Here is a 12,631-nt window from a genome sequence, read left to right as displayed (position 1 = left end):
CCTGCTTTGCAATATCTAGAAAGCAAACACTGATCCCAAGTGGACTGGAAATATTCTAAAGACACTTTCCCTGAAACACAGCTGTTAATCTCTGACTTCTGAATGCGGCCTGCCCAAAATATAAGGATTCAACCATATATTTTCTCGTTCAGCTGAGATTCTTTCACTTTGTGACTGGAGCAATTAAGAGACTCATCCGTGGAGACAGTGGAGGCAATGGAATCGCGTGCAATTAATGTTCTTATCTTTTTAATTTTAGGTAATAGCACTTCTTCAGAATAACATCTTCAGGGAAAACATATTGAATTCAACCTGTTGGGTGAATATTTTCAGTTAGAGAAGGTACAGTATGTATGTATAAATGAACGTACAGACTGCTGGTGGTTTATTTTGGTCCTATAGCAGTCTTGGAAATAGAACTGAGTTTTATATAGCGTCCTCCGGAATCAGGGGAGCCCTGAGCTCTTTATGGAGCCGTGATTTTGGCTACGTCTAAATAAACCTCATCCTTATAGAGTCAAAGACAAAAGATTCACATGACAAACTACTCCATCCTTCCACACAATATCATGTAAATGGCTTGATTTGGGGCTTCCATAATTGCACGGCTATTTTGGCTTTATGGATGCATCTTTTTGCAACTCCCAGTGCCCTGCAGAAGGAGAAAGGCTGTCAAGGATGTCCTAGATGACTCCCTGGGTAGGAGTGGGAATGCTCCTCTTGGAAACAAGGCATGGCACCAGTCATGGGAGCAGCATGGTACTGGCAATTTCAAGATGCTGCCCAGATATACAAGGGCATTTCTGTCTCAAAAGGAGCCATCCTAGCCTTTCCATGGGGGGCGGGGAATGGGGAGTTAACAGTGGGTAGTAGTTGGAACAGTAACTATTGTGGATGATTTTTGTCCTGTCTACTGAATTGCCTGGTGGGTAAATGTATATATGGGACCCTTTCCTCCTTATGTTCAGGAATAAATTTAGCAGGCATGTTTACCAATAGTAGCATTTTATAGCCTGAACCACACACATTAGTCTGTGTTGTTATAGTAATAGCCATGTCTTGCATTTGTACAGATATTCAGAGTTTTTTAAACCCACTTATATTTCACTGGATTATCTATACAATAACATCTCAGCTCTTTGCTGCAAGTCTTGTCAGTTGTACCTCTTAACCACATCTCAATTGCCCACTACCCCCTTCTCCCCTTCTAGCTGAAATCATATCATGCTTGTTCCCACATCGTGAGCTGCTACCAAGCTGGTCTTCCTACTTATTACCCTCCTGAGGCTGTTGGCAACCTATTCTACCCTAGAACAGCTTGAGGAATCTTCACGACATGTCTCTGCTTAAACTCCTTTATTGTTTTCAGAGTGCTGATAAAGATCTGAAATGCCTGACTATGGCACAAAGGCCCTGCATGATCTGGCCCCTTCCAACCTCTGCAGCCCGCTCTGCTCTCTCCTCTCTCATGGCCCCCCCAGCTCCTGTAAGCTCCTCTAGTACTACCCCAAGCTGCCTTCTCCGAGGACACTGGCACCTGCTGATGTGCCTGCCTGAAAACCTCTTCCTGGGGCTGAATTCTCATCTTCTGGGCTTTAGTTCAAATATCCCGTCTCTAAGAATCCTTCCCCCCAAAGTGGGGATTCATGGAGAATGTGAGACTCAGATGAGGACCCAAAGCGATGGAAGCATGAAAACTGGGAGAAACCTCGCGCTCCTGGCCCCTCGTTCATCACTCCTGCCAGAACTGAAGCCAGCCCGTGACTTACATCCATTTCTCTGCCAGTCACTAGGAAGATCATAGATTATAGGGATACTTTCTATTTTTGTTTTGTTTGCATTCTTTTGACCACAATGTTTAGGGAAATGGGGAAGATACTGCTGATGTTAAGTAATTCCCGAGTGGTTGAGACTGATTCTGGCAGGAGGGACTTGGTTTGAGAATTGACAAAGACACATGCTCACCAGCCCCCGTGGAGCCAGGCACCCTTGGGTTGCCTTTCAAAAGGGAGAGAGCTCCTCTTGCTACATAGTTGTCTGAAAGCACCCTGGAGACTTCCATTTGAAAGATGACCAGAAAACATCATCATGAGTTCTTTGATTTAAAATGGAATTTAAAATAGGATCAATTTCTACCCTTAAGTACAATAATATTTCCTCTAAACTAGGGTATATACACAGATCACTTTTCCTCTGGGATATTTTTTCTCATCCAAACATTGTCTTGCAAATACAATTTTTTACATGAATCTGTGACTCACTCTCACCTTTTTAACCTAGAAGACTCCCTGGTGTTGGCTGGCCTCCTCTGAGTTATTCATCCGGGTCTGAATCATATTGAACACATATGGCATGTGTCACCCTGGACAGGCAAAACCAAGAGAAAATCATGAGAAAAAACCAAATATTACTTTTCCTAATCATTAATACGTGCTACTCGTTTGCATTTCAGATAGTTTCATGCCCCTTTATTTTAGAACAATTGAATCACAAAATTGAATTTTTAAAGACTATTTAGCCTCATAGCCTCATAGATGCATTAGATGCCCTGGGCTGTGTCTCCACCAAGCTTCATCCAGCCTCTACTTAACAACCTTCAGCAGGGAGCACTGACTTTCTTCTGGGGCTGCACCATCTCTGCATGGAATTAATTGGTAGGAAGTTACATTGAGCCTAAATTTTTGGCTACTAACTTGATCAACAAAGAATGTATGCTTTCATCCAGGACATCAATTAAACACTAAAAAGCCAAGAATAGAGCAGTGGTCAGCTTCTAGAGAACTCTAGAACCATTAATCAACACAGGCTTTGTCCTAAAATCTGGTCGCAGTGATTGATGAGGAGACCATGGAAGTCTTGGGCAATCAGGGCGCACTATACTATTAACATTCCTGGGTTACCCTCCCTAATCTAGAAAACTTTGGTCACCTCAGGTTGCCCTCTGACATCTTGGGGGTGGGCAATGTTATTAAATAAGCTCAGCCTAAGGCAGGGGTTTGACAAAGATTTATATAGATTAAAACCCCTTCTCCCTTCACACAAATTTTTCAAACTCCTCTCTAAGTTCATCTATATCGCATCTCCATAATAATACATACCATGATTAACCGTGGGACAGCCTGACACATTGATTTCATTACAAATTGAGAGATGTTCATCTCTGCACGTATCACTTGGTAATGATATCTTCCTTCCTTTCCTGGGGCTCTTGGCATTTAAGGATGCATGGTATTTTCCCAATAGCACTAGAAAAATCATCGAGTGAATCTGATGTTCCCATTGTCTTCCTCCACTCAGGATTTTATATTTATGTGCCTTCTCCCCAGTATTTAGTTTCACAAGCAAAACAAATTCTGCAAATATATAAGTCCCATATCTTTGATTTGGAAAAGGTTAAAGGATCCCAGCTGCACAAAGTTTCTATGAGAAAGGATGTAGATTCTCACTGGCTCCAGTCTTAGGTGGGGAAATGGAGGATTCTAGAGTTCTGAAAACAGCATGGGCCAGGGAAACAAGGAGAGGAAAAGTATAGACCAAGATAGGCTGGCTATGACCTTAAGCTGGGTAAATGGAGCTCACCTCAATTCTGTTGGAGTATCCCCCCGTTTTCACATCCTACAGTAATGTGTACACTTGTTTGTAACCACATCAAAAAGGAAATGAGTTTAGCCTGGCATGACTTACTTATTCTCACTGAACCCATGCTGGCTGCTAATGATTGCTTTCCTTTTTAAATGCTCCCAAGCCATCTGTTTAATAATCTATTCTAGAATTTTGCCTGAGAAGAATCTCAATGCTAATGAAGTGGAAAGATCCCCAGGCAAAGATCAGGAGACCCAGGTTCTAGCCCAGGTTCTGTCATCAACTGACTGAATGTTGCTGGGCCAGCACCATACCCTGTCTTGTCCTGTTTCATCTCTAAACTGAGGGTCAGAAACAATAATCTCTATGCTGCTTCCAGCTATGAATCTAGGATTTCTTCATTACCTTAGTCTGTAGTTCTTGGAACCTTCTCTTCCCCCTGTTTAAAATCAGGAACTTAACCATATAGTCTTTGAGTATTTCTGCTCTGTGTGGTCTAGATGCTGTTACTTATTAGTTGACTGGGGAAAGTTGTTACAATTCTATGGGTATCAGTTCCTTCACTTTATTTTTTATATTTTTTTAAAGATTTTTTTGATGTGGACCATTTTTAAAGTCTTTATTGGATTTGTTACCATATTGCTTTTGTTTTGGCTTTTTGGCCACGAGGCGTGTGGGATCTTAGCTCCCCGACCAGGGATCGAACCTGCACCCCCTGCACTGGAAGGTGAAGTCTTAACCACTGGACCGCTAGAGAAGTCCCATCAGTTACTTCACTTTAAAAATGAAGGGGTTTAAATCAGATGACATCTACATTTCTGAGTCCAAGTCCATAATACCTAGACGATATCGAATATTGTTTTTGTGTTCACATTCCATACATTCTTGAAGTAACCCAGTACTGTGTGTTTGGCCCTGGAAGATGAAAACAGACTCATCAGTTCAGGTTGGGCAGAAAGCTTAGACATCATCAGTCAAACAACTGACTGAATAATATTTAGAGTGGCTGGTGCTTTCTTCCTTGCCTTGGATTTAAATAATCTTTAATTTCTAATTTGTACTGATTTTTTAAGTGCCACCCTCCCCCGCTTTTCCCACTGAACAGCCAGGTCTGCTGCTGGGTTCATTTACACTGACTAAGGGCACCATGCTCATTTCAGTGAATGCTCCCAAAGTCTAAGCATATGGAGAGAGGAATCTCAAAATCTGCTTCTGTTTCTTTATTTCAGGTAATGAATGCTTGGGTTATAGAGCTATTTTATTCCAGCCTGATGATGTTGCATGACTCAGTGTAGATGATTCCCACAGGAAGGTCTGATTTTTATTCTTTGACTCAAAACTAAAAATAGAGCCTTCAACTCGTCCTGTACTCTCAGCTGTCATCTGCCATCGAAACCTGGGCACTTGGCATGTTTGCCTGTGGCTTTGAAAGAATCACTGCCTTCTTTGGGTTAAAATAAGGAGCAAACAAATATACGTGTATGGACCTGGAATGTTGTTTCACTTCCTATTGTCTTTATTCTGGGTGAATTATGCAGCTGAAGGTGGTTTTTCTTTCAAATGTGTTTAAATGCAATTCTTTTCAAAGGTGAGCACGAGGGGTTATGGCCCAGAAAAGAGATATTCTGACTCATCACGTCTTTTTAAATATACCTTCTGAATAATCATAAACGCTGATGGAACTTGACTGTTTACAGAGTCTCATTTTGGGAGGACAAATCATCTGTCATCATTCTCCCTTGGGGAATACAGCAGGTTGAGGCTAAATGAGCACTTTGCCTCAAGTCACAGAACTAATGAGTCGAGGAAGCAGAACTGGACCCCAGGATTTGTATCATCACCCACTTCAAGTCGTTCTTCTACTGGAACCCTCCACCCCACTCCACCACCAGAGAAAATACACCAAAACGTCAGACAAAATCTGGGCTGGTTTCTTCATGAGTCCTGCCCAGGGACAGTCACATACACTGGTTGTCCTTGTGTCTGAATATTTCTTGTCTTTATTGTTTGTGACACACAGTTGAGGCCCCTTCCTTAGTTCTTTGTAGCCTTCTCATAGTTTTATGTCCTGGCTAGACGGTTTCCCTCAACACTGGCACAGAGCTGGGTCCACAGTAGGCTAATTAGCTTAATTCAGGAAAAATAACCCTCCAGGCCAGAAAAGAAGACTCTCCCAGAACTGGAGTTAACAGATGGCATGTCTCCAGGGCGTTAGCCCACTTTAAGCCTTGTTCTGGTCATGCGGGTGGGTTGCCGTGTGCAACTCCAATTATTCATAGACTCTCCACATTTCAGCAGCAGAAAGAGAAAAAGGAGTTATTATACCTAAATTAAGTCCTTTGAGACTGGGGTCGATAAAATTCTCTTAAACATTTTGCTGGGAAAGATTTCCCAGTGTCCCTCAATGAACCTGTTACGTGACCATATGGTTAAGAAGTCCAATCAAATTGTGGTCGGAACTGGCCTGACTCTGAGTTAGTGAATTCCATCACACAATTCATAGTAGGGGTTAATTAAATTTCAAAATATTCAAATTGGGTTTATATGCTCCTGTAGCTAATGTTGACTCCAAATCTCCCTTTGTTTAGTTCCAGCTTATGCTCTGGGAAGTTACTAGTAATGACACAAAGCCCCTAACACAGAGCATGCCGAAGACGTCTCATTAGGACTCAGGCCAGCCTGCCAAGACAAATAGGGAGCCGGTGTATTTCATTTCTTTTAAGCACTGGGTCGGGGAGGGCAGCCTTAGAGAATGTGCAGTTACATGTTTAGGAGCAGATTAATTCAAGAGCTGTTATGTCCAGAATATTCTGCTAGTCTCAATACTTCCTCATCAGGGGTCATGAGCATGACATTGACAATGACCTTGATGGACTCAGGACTTTTCTCCCAACCTGTGCCTTGGTTTTACCTACTTTGCATCTCTGCTGGTTATCACTGTCTCAGCTCCAAACCCTCCTTCTTTGCCCTGCTTTGTGCTCCTGGAGATGGACCCTGGAACACTTCTCCTTTGTCAGCTGGTGCAACGTTAGTCCTTGACATTAGAGCACGTGGGAGAGACAGTGGAAGAGGAAGAGGCTTCTTTTTCTTTCTAGGCCTGTATTTTTCTTGCTCTCATGGCATGGCCTACTTTCCTGCAAGGGGGCATGGGAGAGCCGGAGGTGCACAGTCTCCAGTGATTTCTATTGCTACCCAATGAGTTCCACGGGGAGGTTCTTGGCAGCCAGTCCTGCCCTGTGGTATCTCAGGAAACTTCTCCATCCAGCGGGCTACCGATGCACAGACACATCCTCTCCAACAGGGGGTCTCAGCCACGGACGGGGGCTGCTTCCATGTTTGTTCCTTCCTTGGGCACCCTCTCTCAGCCCTAGAGGCAGGGGCTGCACTCCGCATCTGCTATTTCTGTATTACGAAGAGTTCTCGTTCCCCCTCTTGGAAGTCAATCGCTTGTTACTGGTTAATAATTTTATGTTAAATTTTCCCAGTCCAAATAACCAGTGTGGTTTCTGTTTTCTGACGGGACCCTGACTGATACAGAACCCCTTCAAGAATAGATCAGCCTTTAGCGTCGGATCCATTTGGTTTCAACTGTGGATTCCCTCTGCTGCTTGGCCGTGTTTATGATTGGTCTTTGGACCTTGCTCGTTGGTACTGACACAAAGACCTCATATTACATTGTGCCTTCATTTTCCTCCAGGTGCCGTGAATCAAGCTGAGTGGTTCTCTCCCACCCTCCGCATCTCTCACCTCTGCTTGTCCAGGAAGAGTGATGAGTCATGTTAGAGAAGCCCGAATAATATGATCCACCTATAAGGTTGTGTGACCCGCAGAAGCAGAAAGTATCGATTGATTCTTCACTGCTGTTTGAAGAGAAGAAATTGAAAAAGTTCTTGGAATCACCCTGTTGCTGCTTTAACAAATACAAGCTAAATGCAGCTAAAGAACTCCTAGAAGATGTGTATGAGATAATATAACAGTAATCGTCACCACTGCTGTCATCATTGCTTGAAGGCTTACTGTGTGCCAGGAACATACTAAGTTACTAACACATTATTTTATTTAATTCTTATAGCAAGTCAATAACGTAAGAGCTATTAGTTCCTCATTTGTATCAGTCTGGGCTCTCTAGAAAAACAGAACTAATAATATATATATACATATATATATGCATATATATACATATATAGAGAGAGAGGGAGAGAGAGGACGTTTTATTTTAAGGAATTGGCTCACGTAATTGTGGAGGCTGGCAAGTCTGAAATGTAGGGTAGGCCAGCATGCTGGAAACTCAGGCAAGATCTATGCTACTGTCTTGAGAGTGGGAAACCTTAGTTTTTGCTCTTAAGGCCTTCAACTGATTGGATAAGTCCAAGCCATATTAATGAGAATAATCTCCTTTACTTAAAGTCAACTGACTGTAAATGTTAATCACATCTACAAACTACCTTCAACAGCAACACCTAGATTAGTGTTTGATCAAATAATTTGTCACCATCGCCAGTGTAATCAACGTGCCACCAGGTAGCTGACTGATCGCTCTGGGGAATGATGGAATATTGAAGACTCGGTGTTGGCCTCAAAGTGGGCACGCAGCAGTGGCTGTAGCCACCTTGGCCTTGGAGAGAAGAAGTCTATGTTGTTGAGCCCAGGCCTGACCTCCATCCCTGCCACCACAGCCGGTGTGTTCATAAACCCAGTGGGCAATAACAGGGGTGAATGGGAAAGAGACTGAGGTATCCAGAGCAGATCATCTTATCCACTTACTTTACTAAAATCCTTCTCTGCTGAGGTCACCCTTTGGTAAGCACTGTGACACAAACAGGTTCATTTTTCTTTGTCCATTCAGGGAGGTCTCTCCCCCTACCTCTTACCCAAACTCTGTTGTCACCAATATTCCAATCATGTTACTTCCAAGCCCTTGACCATCCAGCTAAGCACCCAGTTCATGATGGGCTGCTTAGGTCATATGGTAGCTTGGTGGACCACGGTTGAGTATTCAGTCTCTATTAAGGCCCAGTAGCAAGCCAAAAGCTCTTTCTCCAAAGTAAAGTAGTTGTCTGCAGAGGATGGAAGGCTTTGCTCCGAAATCCCAAGGGTCTGAGCTGCGATTGATCTGTTGGGCCTGTCTGCTCCAAACGGTATCTCTGTCTGTCATTGACAATTCAAGCACCACTGGATCTGCTGGACCTATTGGTTCAAGGGGCAGAGCAGCTGGCAAGCAAGATAGACCTGTTAGAGAACCTTCTCTTGTTCTGGGCTCCACTCAACACTAGCAGCTTTTCTAGTCACTTGATATATGGATCAGAGGAGTGCATTCAGGTGAATAATATGTTGCTCCCAAATCCAGAGACCCACTAGGCACTGTGCTTGTTTTATGGTTACAGTAGGGACCAGATATAACAACTTGTGCTTCGCCTGAGAAGGGATATCTCAACATGCTTCACACCAGTTGGACCCCCAGAAACTCCATGAAGGTGGAAGACCCCTGAATTTCTGTTCAGATTTATTTCCCACCCTGTGGCATGTCATCATCTGTTGCCAATGGTCCAGAGTAGTTGCTACTTCTTGCTCAGTCATTCCAATCAGCATATAATCGAGGTGAAGGATCAGTGTGATGTCTTGTGGAAAAGAGGTCTCGTGTAATCAAGGTTCTTGCAGCCTAAAGTATGCCATCGGGCTGGAGAACTGATGCAGCCCTGAAGGAGGACAGTGATGGTGTGTTTCTAGCCTCTCCAGCTAAAAGCAAACTGCTTCCAGTGGGCTTCACTAATAAGGATGGAGAGAAAAAGCTTTTCCCAGATCAACAGCTCAGCTACACACCAGGTACCAGGGGATATGTTAATTTACTCAAGCAAGAAAACCACATTTGGAACAGCAGATGTGATTGGAGTCACCATCTGGTTACGTTTATGATAATCCACTGCCATTCTCCAAGAACTATCTTTTTTCTCCAGAAGCCAAATAAGTGTGTTGAATGGGGATGTGGTGGAAACCAACCCTCCTGCATCCTTCAAGTCCTTGATGCTGCTGCTAATCTCTGTGATACTTCCAGGAATTCACACTGATTTTGGTTTACTTTAATCCTATGCAGAGGCAGTTCTAGTGGCTTCCACTTGGCCTTTCCTACCATGCTCCACAGTTCAGGGAAACAATGTGGAGCTTCTGCTGGTTGCTGAGTATTTCTATTCTAATTATGCATTTTGGAACTGGGCAAATAACCACAGGATGGGTTTGGCAACTCAGTGTGAGATAAACTTGAGCTAAGATTCCACTGATCACCTGACCTCCAGAAGCCCCTACTCTGTTGACCCACAGTGTCAGTTCAGAACTAGGGTTCAATCATCCCTGAGAACTCTGATTCTTTCCTTTTCCCCAGTACAGAGTCACCCTTGTAAAAGGCAGTAGTTCTGTCTGGAGAAAGCTGGGAGAGAGATTAATAGTATAAATTTTTGGCAGTGTGATGAGGTCCTTCTCCAGGGGACACAGTCTCCTCTTTATTCAAGGGGTTCTGGGTCTGGAAACTAGCTCAGGGCTGGGAATTGAGTCAAGGGCCATGACTCTTCAGTTTTAGTGATCAAGTTAGACTTCTGTCATTTGACTTAGAGCTTTTCCACATATGCAAATCAAGCCAGAATTTAGGAGACTGCCCATCTATTTCTCTTTTAGGGAAACTGTTCAACTGGCCAGTGACATAGGTCTCTGCGAGTCAGACTATTTTGACTGCTGCCTTGACTCTGCTATCCATTACGGTAACAACTCTTGCCTTGTACTGGTGATTAAGTGCCACCAGTGGCCCTTGCCACCCTGGGATCCAATTATCCCCATGACATTTAAGGATCCCAGTCAGTGGTAGCCATTCTCCCTATGATTTCTGACCTACAGAGAAGAGTGACCACGGAGTTCTTCAAGGATGCTGAGGCTCCCTTCACAAATTTGTTTTTTTATAGTCATAGTGACTATAAAACATAGGTTTTATGTTTTATAGTGTGACACACATAGGTGTGTCCTCTGGCCCCTTGGTCATGGGGGCGAGCAGATCTTATATGACAAGTCAGCTTTAACATCCCAATCTCCCTAAGCCTTTGGGTATACTCTTCTACGGAATACCAAAGAAGTTCTGGCATTTCAACTTCATTTAGCACAGGAGACATTTCAGTCTATGTTTCAGCCAACACCACCCCTGCCCCAGCCGCCCCGCAAAAAAAAAAAAAGAGCTTTTTCTAACTCTTTAAGTTACAATATTGAACGCAGAATTTTTGTTTAGTGGCTCAATAAATTCAGCCTGATCCAACTTTACATTTCATCATCCCGCACAGCTTCAACTCCCATAAAAATTCCCCATATTCCTGCCTGGATACATTGGAAAAATTATGTGGTCTTTTGTGGTGTGACACATCTTGTGGGTCACTCTTTGCACCTCATCTGGGGCTCGCTGGAACTTGAGTCTAGCTATGGGTCTAGAAGCAAATAGGAGTGGTGGGGGCATGTCCTAGGAGAATCAGCCATGCTTTTCAAGGCAGTTCCTTCAGGGGAGGCCATTACAATTTCATCAGGCGAAGCAGGGTTAATCTCCTCAGGTGGGAGTGGCTTAAGGGCTGCTTGTGCCTGTGAAGCAGACTCACTGTCCCCAGCTTCATCAGGATCTAGCCGTATGCCGTATACCCCGTTCCAGTTTTCAGGACTCCATTCCTTCCCAATCAATGCCTTTACTGCAACACCTTGTAAAGCTGAAAATTTAATTTGCACTGTAATTCAGCTGCTAACTGCAGAGATTCTGTGTCTGGATTTTTATAAAGCTCAGCTCCAGGGCTACAGGAGGTAAGGATTTCTTTCAAGACAGACACAGGAACTTTCAGATGATTCATGTGGTGGTAGAAGTGGGAATTTGAATCCCAGAACTAATACTTTTCTTTCCCCACACTGCTCATAGCAGTTAGGAGCCAGAAGCCAATCTCCTTATACTTGCTAGTTTGACAAAACGTTCTAAGGTACCAAACAGATGGTCACCCAGAACCTTGCCTCCTGTAGGTATTGGATTAGGAATATTCAGTGGTGAGATTTTGTACATTTCTATTGCCACATTACACCATGGATTATCAGTACCCTCTCTCCCACCAGAAAGAGTCATTAGTGCATTTAAATCTAATCAAAGTAGGGAACCAATTCCAGGAACCTCAGAACCAATTCAGAAAAGTCACTCTTAAGATTCTGTTCCTCTAGAACTACTCTCAATACCAAAATCAGTAACAGTCAGAGTACTCCAGAGAAACAAAATCAATAGGATGGATGGATGGATGGATGGATAGAGAGGGAGAGAGATTTATTTTGAGGAACTGGCTCACACAACTGTGGAGGTTGGCAAGTCTGAAATCTATAGGGCTGTGGCTGGAAGGCTGGAAACTCAGGCAGGATTTTTATGCCATAGTATTGAAGCAGAGTTCTTTCTCAGTTTTTGTTCTCAAGACCTTAAACTGGGGACTTCTCTGGTGGCGCAGTGGTTAAGAATCCGCCTACTAATGCAGGGGACACGGGTTTGAGCCCTGGTCTGGGAAGATCCCACATGCCGCGGAGCAACTAAGCCCGCGAGCCACAACTACTGAAGCCCGTGCACCTAGAGCCTGTGCTCCACAAGAGAAGCCACTGCAATGAGAAGCCTGCATGCAGCAACGAAGACCCAATGCAGCCAAACATAAATAAATTTTTTAAAAAAGACCTTAAACTGATTGAATGAGGCCCACCCACATCAACAAGGGTGATCTCCATTATTTAAAGTCAACAGACTGTAGAGAGTGATGGCGTCTACAAAGTGTTTGTTGAGGACACTTGGTACTATAGTCAGACGGTTTGCATTTTCCTGACCTCTTAACTATTCCCCTCTGCTGTGATTTGCACCATCCACAGTTTCAGCTGTTTCTGTTAATTGTTTTCATTTCTTCCTGGATGCCTCCTATGGATGCCTGGATGCCCTTTTTTGCCCCTTTTCTGATACTTCTCAGCTTAATGCTACTGGCACTGGTTTTCAACACCCTCTTCTAGGTACATCAAGCCT

Source organism: Lipotes vexillifer, unplaced genomic scaffold (assembly GCF_000442215.2).
Source record: "Lipotes vexillifer unplaced genomic scaffold, Lipotes_vexillifer_v1.1 scaffold738, whole genome shotgun sequence".
NCBI lineage: Eukaryota > Metazoa > Chordata > Mammalia > Artiodactyla > Lipotidae > Lipotes > Lipotes vexillifer.
The sequence above is the reverse complement of the archived record's forward strand: the minus strand, read 5'-3'. Positions refer to the sequence as shown.